At 42.6% G+C, this 9,974-nt stretch overlaps 1 protein-coding gene across 1 annotated transcript in view; it reads left to right on the top strand.

The window, feature by feature from the left end:
* Positions 1-9,974, top strand: part of Gabrg3 (gamma-aminobutyric acid type A receptor subunit gamma3) — a 598,293-nt gene that overhangs the window by 67,578 nt on the left and 520,741 nt on the right. The gene's annotated exons all lie outside the window — the stretch shown is intronic.

The following is a 9,974-nucleotide window of genomic DNA, read 5'->3' as shown; positions in this document are numbered from 1 at the left end:
CACTTTGTGATTGGCTTTAAGGCCTACTACATAGGATGGAAATCATGGCCAACACTGCTAAATTTGCTAAGAACCTGAAAGTAGATAGCTCATGGACACTAAAGAAACAGCAATAAAATGACTCATCATGGCATATTCCTCCTATGCACTATAGACAAATGCATCATCAAAGAAGCTTCTCTTTCAGTAGCTGGTAATTAACACAGAGACTCAACAATGTGCAGAGAGACTCTGGAGCACTGAGTCCTAATGAGCTGTCTTTACAAAACCACTCCCCTCAAGGCTCAGGGGTTATGAGGAAGAGGAAGCAGAGTGATTATAAGAGCTGGATTGTGTGGTTCATTCCCAGAAAACAGTGTCATCAAGACACAGCATGGCTGATGTACATATGAATGCACAGAAACTGTGATAGCACACACAAGACCAATACAAGTTCAAGCCAGACACAATCCCAGGGCAGACAGAGGGGCTCTTATAATTTCTTGCTCTGAAGCCAAAGTTATTTAAATACAAGAACCCTGGTAAGATGAGCAGCCGGAATTGAAGTGAAGGAGAATGAGCTTTCGGGGATAAGAGAAGTTGGGCTGCCTATAGTAACGGGACAGCTCATCTTGCTAGGAGGCATTCTGTGCAGTCTCCTGCACATGTGTGAATAGCTTAACTTTTCTTTTTGTCTTTAACCCTTCTACTTCTGTGGAACATTGCACAGTTGATCTCCCTCCCTCTTTAGAATACAATCTCTATGATGTGTCCCTGAAAAGAATATCTATATGTTACTCTAAACCATTTCTTTTCCGATGGGGAGAGTTGTGGGGATGGAACTTACTAAGGCCTCTTCAGTATCTCCCATTTCCCCTGATGAGGTATCCGTAAAGTTGTTCAGGCTTAAGTATCTGAAGGGTGGTGACTACACGTGTTTGCCATGACCAGATGAGCACTTACGGGATTGATTCACGCAGAGAGGGCTGCTGTACAGAGGCTGCTGTATGGAGGACTCCTCCAAGGCAGTGATGATTAGTCTCACAAGAGACTAATACTTTGGAAAAAGTATGTCGGGCAGCATTGGTACAGAAGATAAAGGAGATTAGTAAGGCTGAGTTAAGGAGATGCACTAAAGATTGTGAAATTTCAGAGTGAGATTATGATTCCTGAATCTGAAGAGTGGCTTCAGGCTGCAGAGAAGGGTGTCTCTTTAGGAAATGAAACTTCAGAGTCATGATTGAATATGTATAAGCATTAAAGAATTAACTGGGTTAAGGGTGACTCACATCCTATGACCATTTATTCATCCACTAAATATTACAGAGCACCTTTGTGTGATAAATGCTGAGTCAGCTAAGGGAAGAAGGTGGAAGATAGAAATAACAAAGATAGAGGACTTACGAGACTGATGAGTACAACCTAACATAAAAGCCTAATTTCTATTTTCAGCCACTTCTATATGTAAGTATGTGCTTGACCCACTATGCAGATTTCCATTCCTAGGATTTGGGGATAGGAGGAGAGTAGAGAGTGTGGCTTATTACATGGGCCTTGGAAAGCGTGAGGTATTTGTATATCCATTGTTCAATAGAAAACCTAGGAAAGGTAAAATTGCTGTATAGCTTGTTTAGTGTGGGTTATCTTTCAAGAGTGATGCTGCAGCCAGAGTGTGCAAAGTCTGAAAAGCCAGCTTGCCCCAGCTCCCGGGGCTGCTTATCTCACCCATGGAGGCCTTTGTCATTTGCATTTTTTTCTCTTAATATATGTTGAAGCCATGCTTCTAAGTGTCTTGGAATATAGTCCTATTGTGTATAGGGTTGCTATGGGTCAAATTAGTGGAACTAGGGTCATACTGGAGGAGAGGGGCCCTCTAATCTGGTATAATTGCTGTCCTCAAAAAATGGAGAAGTTGGACACTGACATATAAGGAAAGTGCCATGGGAGTTGAAGGGGAGATACTGTGGAGCTTCTTCCACTGGGTAAGGAATTTCACAGATCAGAAAAGCACCAGGAATTCAAGGAGAGTTCTGATGCAGATTCTTAGAGAATCAAATGCTGCCAATACTTTGTCTTATACTGCAATTCTCCAGAACTGAGGGAGCTTTCTGTTGCCTAAGCCTCTGGTTTGCAGTATTTATTATGCTAACCCTGACATAGATACCCAGTTCAATCTGTGGTTTTCAGGCTGTATTTTTTTTCTCTTCCAATAATTGCTGCTTTCCATGTGGCTAGCTGCAGGTCCAGGAGGCTAAAAACTTACCGGCTAGCCTGCTCACTTATCAGACCTCAAGAGGCCAGCCTTCCTGCTCACAGGTGCAACCATTTTGTCTCTAGGATCTTTCTTTGCACAGCTGCTTGGCAATGCTGTGAGCTCTCCCAGTCAGTATTGTATCTATAGAATATAACACAGGTATCACAATTGTTCATTTAGGCTGTTGTAACACGAGAATGTACACTTGGAAATTTATCCAACAAAATTTTTGCATATTCATTTGCATGCCACATAGTCTGAAGTCAGGCTGTCAGTAGGTCCTTCTAGAACTATCTAGTGGGGTTCTTCCTGCTTCCAATTGTCTTATTTTATTTTATTTTTTTATTTTTTTATTAATTACAGTTTATTCACTTTGTATTGCCCCTGTGGTTCCCTTCCTCCTCCCTTCCCATTCCCTCCCTTCCTCCACCCTCTGCATGCATGCCCCTCCCCAAGTCCACTGATAAGGGGAGGTCTTCTTTTCTTTTCTTCTGATCCTAGTCAATTAGGTCTCATCAGAAGTGGCTGCATTGTCTACTTCTGTGGCCTGGTAATGCTGCTTACCCCTCAGGGGGAGGTAATTAAAGAGCAGGCCAATCAGTTCATGTCAGAGACAGTGCCTGTTCCTATTACAATGGAACCCACTTGGATACTGAACTGCCATGGGTTACATCTGTGCAGGGGTCTTAGGTCATCTCCATGTGTAGTCCTTGGTTGGAGTATCACTCTCAGGAAAGACCCCTGTGCTCAGATTTTTGGTTCTGTTGCTCTCCTTGTGAAGTTCCTGTCCTCTCCAGATCTTACTGTTTCCCACTGCTTTCCTAAGATTCCCTGCACTCTGCGCAAAGGTTGCCCATAAGTCTCAGCATCTGCATTGATAGTCTGCAGGGCAGAGCCTTTCAGAGGTCATCTGTGTCAGGCTCCTGACTTGTTCCCTCTAAATCATGAAATTTGCAGGTAAATGGTGGGATCTGGAAAAGATCATCCTGAGAGAGCTATCCCAGAAGCAGAAAGATGCACACAGTATATACTCACTCATATAGACATATAATAGAGGATAAACCTACTAAAATCTGTACACCTAAAGAAATTAATCAAGAGGGAGGACTGTTGCTAAAATGCTCAATTCCTATCCAGAAAAGCAAAGAGGATGGACATCAGAAGAGGAGAAAAGAGGGAACAAGTCAGGAGCCTGACAATTGTCTTCTTTTTGTAGTCAAGTGGCAGAAGGGGTAGGTAGGTTCTTCCAAAACTAAAAAAGTGAATGGGAAACCCTTATTATCAGTCATTTCCCTAAAAGTTGTGCTTTCTAATGTAACCACATTGTTCAGTTCTAATGTGAATATACGAAAGACAGTGGCATTCACAGTGTAGCATTCTCGCCGAGTTAAGATGCACCATAGCACTTCATAATCTAGAGCCTGAGACCTTCCCACCTTAGAGAGGAAGTAAAAGACACAGCTGACTTTTTAGCTTGACATTGCCATTCACTAGCCTTGGTGTGAGTGATTATTTCTAGAAGTCCCATTCTGGGAATGAGAGCTGTTGAATTATCCTGAAGCTGCATACAAGAGCAGAGGGTGATGAGCTGAGATGCCTGACCTGAAGCTGAGGGGCTTGCAATGGCCATGGATCTCAGGAAGGGCTTTGGAAGATAGCTATGTACCCTAGTCCTCAGGAACCACCTATCAAGGTAAGCACAGTACAATATGATGCTTCCAGGCTGCGGTGCTAGAGTGACCAAGCCAACCCACATGGCTGATAATCACTCTTGAAATCCCCCAGGACATACATTTGCATTTCCTCACCCCCCAGTCTAGCACAGATATCTGACTCAGAGCTGACTTCCACTGGATGAGTGGGAGGTATGAGCAAATACAGGAAGGAAGGAAAAGCAGCTGGTGGAATCTAGGTGGAGGTTGTAGCCATGTAAACTGTGGAGGTCACAGCCAAAGTCACATTTTTACTAACAGTTGTTGGTGTCTAACAGTGCCAAGCCCAGAGCACTAAACACCTGTCTTGCTTGGTTGAACAGCACAGTTTCAATCTGGTTTATTAATTTATTTTTAAATTTATTACAATTTATTCACTTTGAATCCCAACTGTACCCCCCTCCCTTGTCTCCTCCCAACCCCATCCTCCATCCTTCTTGTCCTCCCATGCCCCTCCCCCAGTCACTGATAGGGGAGTTCCTCCTCCCCTTCTATCTGACCCTAGCCTATCAGGTCTCATCAGGACTGGCTGCATTGTCTTCCTCTGTGGCCTGCTAAGGCTCCCAGACTCCCTCAGGAGGAGATGATCAAAGAGACAGCCACTGAGTTCATGTCAGAGACAGTCCCTGTTCCTCTTACTTGGGAACCCACTTGGACAGTGAGCTGCCATGGGCTACTTCTGTGCAGGGTTATCTCCATGAATAGATCTTGGTTGGAGTATCAGTTTCAAAAGAACCCTGCACCCAGATTTTTTGATTCTGTTGCTCTCCTTGTAGAGCTCCTGTCCCCTCCATGTCTTTCTGTCTCCCCATTCTTTTATAAGATCCCATTCATTATGCCTAAAGTTTGGCTATGAGTCTCAACATCTGCTTTGATACTCTGCTGGATAGAGTCTTTCAGAGTCCCTCTATGGTAGGCTCCTGTCATGTTCTCTGTTTTTTCCTTCTTCCAATGTCCATCCCATTTGCCTTTCTGAATGAGGATTTATCATCTTACTCACAGTCCTCCTTCTTGTTTAGCTTCTTTAGGTGTACAGCTTTTAGCATGTTTATCCTATATTATATGTCTATTATCCACTTATTAGTGAGTATATACCATATGTGTCTTTCTGTTTCTGGGATTCCTCACTCAGGATGATCTTTTCTAGATATCACCATTTGCCTGCAAATTTCATGATTTCCTTGTTTTTAATTGCTGAGTAGTATTCCATTGTGTAAATGTACCACAGTTTCTGTATCCATTCCTCCATTGAGGAACATCTAGGTTGTTTCCAGATTTTGGCTATTACAAATAGAGCTGCTACAAACATAGTTGAGCAAATGTCCTTGTGGTGTACTTGAGCATATTTTGGATATATGCCTAGAAGTGGTATAGATGGATCTTTTTTTAAATATACATGATTTTTATAAAAATATTGTTATTATCAATATTATTATTATATTATTATTATTAATTACACTTTATTCATTTGTATCCCAGCTGGAACCCCCCTCATCTCCTCCCAGTCCCATCCTCTCTTTATCCTCCTCCCTACTTCACTCCCTTCGTGTAATAGTTGTTTTATTTTTTATTTTTCATTTTTTTATATTTTTATTTTTTGTTTTTATTATTAGTTACATTTTATTAACTCTGTATCCCAGCTATATCCGTTCCCTCATTCCCTCCCATTCCCACCCTCTCTCCCTCATCTCCTCTCTGCCCCTTTCCAAGTCCACTTATTAGGGAGAACCTCCTCGCCTTTCATCTGACCCTGTTTTATCAGGTATCTTCAGGACTGGCTGCAAAGTCCTCCTCTGTGGCCTAGCAGGACAGTTACTTCCTTGGGGGGTGGGGAGGCCAAAGAGCCTGCCATTGAGTTCCTGTCAGAAATAATCCCTGTTCCTCTTACTATGGGAAACGAATTGGTTACTGAGCTACCATTGGCTACATCAGAGCAGAGGTTCTAGGTTATATCCGTACGTGGTCCTTGGTGGAGTGTCAGTCTTAGAAAAGACCCCTGTGCCCAGATATATTTGGTCCTTGTGGTGCTCCTATCCTTTCCACGTCATATTAACTCCCCCTTCTTTCATATGATTCCCTGTACTCTGCCAAAGGTTTGGTTATGAGTCTTAGTATCTGCTTTGATACACTGCTAGGTAGAGTCTTTCAGAGGCCCTCTTTGGTAGGCTCCTGTCCTGCTACTTGTAGAGGGATCTTGAGGTCACACACTTCCTAATTTTCTGAGAAACAGCTTTAATCTTTTAACTTGACTTTGAGAAGTTTGGAAACAGTCTTGGCCATAGGTCCAGGTTCAATACCTTTAACTAGTCTGGTAGGTTTATGTATGTAGGGCGTGTGTGTGTGTGTGTGTGTGTGTGTGTGTGTGTGTGTGGTCTGTCTGTCTATATATTTGTTTATGTGTATGAATGTGTGTCTGTTTGTATGTGAGTATGCGTTTGTAAATATGTATATGTGTGAGTGTGTGTTTACCTGTGTTTGTCAGTATATATGTGTATGTGTATCTATGTGAGTGTGTATGTATATGTATGTGTATATGTATGTGTGTGTGCTGCACAACCTGGAAGGTGAGGTTCAGCAACACATGCAATGTAGAAGAAAGCCAGATGGAATGCATGCGTCTGTGCTTCTGTCATTTTTTATTCCATCAGTTTGAACTCATAGAATTATTTAATACTCTAAAGTGTCATACTTCGAAGGCATGTGGTTAAATGTGGTTTTCCTTGGAGCTACAATGCCATGGCTAGTGATTATTGCCCATAATAGAAATGACCACAAATATAATTTCCACTTGGGAACATATTTAAGTACCCCTAAGTCACCAAGGCTGCTATCTGGCATATAACATTTTACTTGAGGTTTGTTAAGGTTCAGTCATGCCATTCTGTGCCAATGCATCCTCACTCCTCAAACACTGATATTCTTTTGTGGCAGTAGGCATCATGATCAGAGGATGCCAGTGGCTTTCCTGGTCCTATTGCACATGTCTGGTGTTAAGCCATAGACACACCAATGCATGGTAGTAATCGGTGACCATGCCTAGGCACTCCTGGCTTCACTGGATCTTGTCAAGAGTCTGAAGAATAAGCCTTCAGACCAGGAGAAAGTGCAAAATCTACTGACATGATTCCTGCCTTGGGAATAACCACCAGACATTCTCTAAAATCTGTCTCCTCAAGAACCGCAGCAGCAGAGTGAGTGTTACAGTGTTGTCATTCAGCAGTATAGAAGTCAGCCTTAAAAAGTAAAAGAACAGAGAAAGGGCAGAGAAGAAACAGGCATATCTTGAGACTGGTGTCTGGAAAAGACAAGGTTAAGTACAAGAAAATGTAATCACTCCAAAGGAAGAGTGGAAATGTGAGTGTTTTCCATGTGAACTATGAAGACAGAGTAGTAAGTGAACGAGGATCTGGCCAGCTTAAGTAGGACATATCTCTAAGGCTTACAGGGATAGAGGGAAGTTAGAGCAATCAACTTGGTTGGGCTGATCCTCCCCAATTCTCTATGCTTCCCAGATCTTTGCTACCTTTATCCTTCTACTTTCTCTGAGAGAGAAGTGTACAGGGATAAGGGGATGGCAGCCTTCATTTCCTCCATCTTTTTTCCTGCTTGGTAATATGCTGATTATTTTGTTAGAGCTTTTGTTTCCTGATGCTTCTGTTACTTTCAGTCAACCAAGATGCAAAAATATAAAATATGTAAATAATTAATACATTTACATTTGTGGCTATTGTGAGTAGCATGATAAACTTCATGCCATCCTACCCCATGACACTCAGGGTGGGCATAATCTAGCGAATTGTCAGCATAGTCACATTGTATATACCACCTGCCTGTTGGTAGCGCAGTAGCCATATTAGATAATGCTGTCAAGTTTTTGCCCCATATGTGTTCAGGTCACTTTTATTTTACTCATTTTTCTAAAGTAAAAAACCATGCTACTGGCAATCCAGATTTGAAAGGAAGCCAGGAAGTGCTTTCCATAAGCAAAGATTAACGCGTTCTCTGCTTAATAAACTTAATAAAGTTAATATTTAGAACTTGCCAAGATGTAGAGTAAGAATAGGCCTTTCACCTGTGAAAAGGATAAAACGTTCACACTCGTGCTCATTTTGCTTCTATCACACACTAGCTGCAGACATCATTGCAATAAAACTTAAGTCCCTGGTAAAAATGGAAAAGGCATTGTGCAGGTTTGTTGCCTGCAGTTTCAGGCATCCAGTGTTCCCGTTTGACTCTTCTTCCTTTGATTCCTTGGGATGTTACTTGGCTCATCTCTTTCATGTTTTCTCTCCTCACTCAGGTTTTATGAAAAAACTAGGGAAACAGAATGACTGGCTGGAAGGTTACTGAGAGAAGAAACTGAGTCTGGGACATTCTGGTTGAGCCAGCCTATTAGGAGTGCTACTGAAGCTGAGCAGGGTAATTATAGCCCAAAGAGGGAGAGGAAGAATATGCATGATGGGATCACCAGGGTGATAATACTTGTTATGTTGACTTGGTAGGGTTTCTTGCAAAAGACTTGTTTGTTTGTTTGTTTGTTTGTTTGTTTTCAAGATGTGCATACATTGTCAGGGGGAGGCTCAGGAGCTTGACTGACTTTTGGCAAAGCAGAGAGTCTTTGTTGTGTTGAAGACATGTGTGGGACTGGACAATGGGACTTCCTATTCCAGAAACATTGGAGGGCTTTCCTAGCAAGCATGAGAAACATACAACAGAGCAGAAGGTCTGACAGCCTGCACCAATGCCGGGATGCCTGCGCCATTAGGGGCTCTTGGTGCCCACGCGTTGCTCACGGCATTTAATCTGGAATCATTCAAGTAGGAAAAACTAAACACGGAAATTTTCACTTTTTGACAAAAGAAGACATTCTGAAATGCAGAAGGGGCCCTTTGCAGTGCCACAAAACCTAAGTCTGCTCACTAAGTAAAGAATCCCACCATTGAGCAACAGCCTACAGCTTGGTGGTTTCCTGGGATAGCCTTCTACAGTCTCAGTAGACAAAATTCTATCAGGGAATTCTGTTCTCTCTCTCTCACTCTTTCTTTTTCTCTCTCTCTATTTTGAAGGAGGGAGAGAGAGATAAAAAATGAGGGGAGAAGAGAAGAGAGAGAGATGGGAGGATTCTCTTTTAGTATTAGTATACTGAAAGAGTTATCATACCATTCATCCTTGGCAACACCAGTGACAGGGAATGAAAGTTCTGAGGTTTCTTAGACTGACTTAGTCTGAAGTTCTGCTCATTTTTTCTTCCCCGTAAACATTGGGTCTCACTATGCAGCCTTCAATGGCCTGTGAGGTAGACCAGGTTGCCACCAAATATACAAACCCACACCTGCCTGTGCCTCCCAAGTGCTGATTAAAGGTGAGCAGCTCCAGAACCAGCCTTTCCTAGGAGACATCCTCCTCCCTGTTTCTGCTCCTGCTGTGTTCACTGGATCCCCTGGGTAGTGTTTCTGTTGGCTTTGTCCCATTTTCTTTGACACATAGCAGTCTCTGTTCTTCGTGTCATTACAGTGTTCCTTGGTAGAGAAAGGTCTGTGAGGATGAGGTGGGAAGTCGGTGCATTGAGAGGCTGAGGATGCCAGACCACCTGATCATGCCCCTGTGTCCAGAAAAGAGCCTTGAGGTCCTCCCTCATTGGGATCGCCCAGGACAGATCCAACGGATACCTTCAAAGCATGGGGTCCACCTTTGCTCTGGAGGCACTGGCTACTCCCATGCACTGGGATGTCTGGAAACTGAAGTGCTGGTTAACTGCCTCTTAGCATGGAACATCTATTAACTCTTCAAAGGTAGAGGTTCCAGAACTAAGAAGATACGAGGAATTCTTATGAAACCCCACTAGTTTTTAAGATTTTTTTTTTCTTAAAAGAGATTTGAATAGAAGTATCCCACTGCAGTTAACAATACTGTTCCTACTAGATGGGAAATATTAAATGATAATCTTAGACCAAGCATGGAGTACCTTCTAATGAACTAGTGGTCACAGAGATCCCAGACATATTTAAAACAAGATAGGCTATTGCCAT

Source organism: Psammomys obesus, unplaced genomic scaffold (assembly GCF_907164565.1).
Source record: "Psammomys obesus unplaced genomic scaffold, mPsaObe1.curated_primary_1811, whole genome shotgun sequence".
Taxonomy (NCBI): domain Eukaryota; kingdom Metazoa; phylum Chordata; class Mammalia; order Rodentia; family Muridae; genus Psammomys; species Psammomys obesus.
Note: the sequence above shows the minus strand (reverse complement) of the source record. Positions and strands in the feature narration are given on the sequence as shown.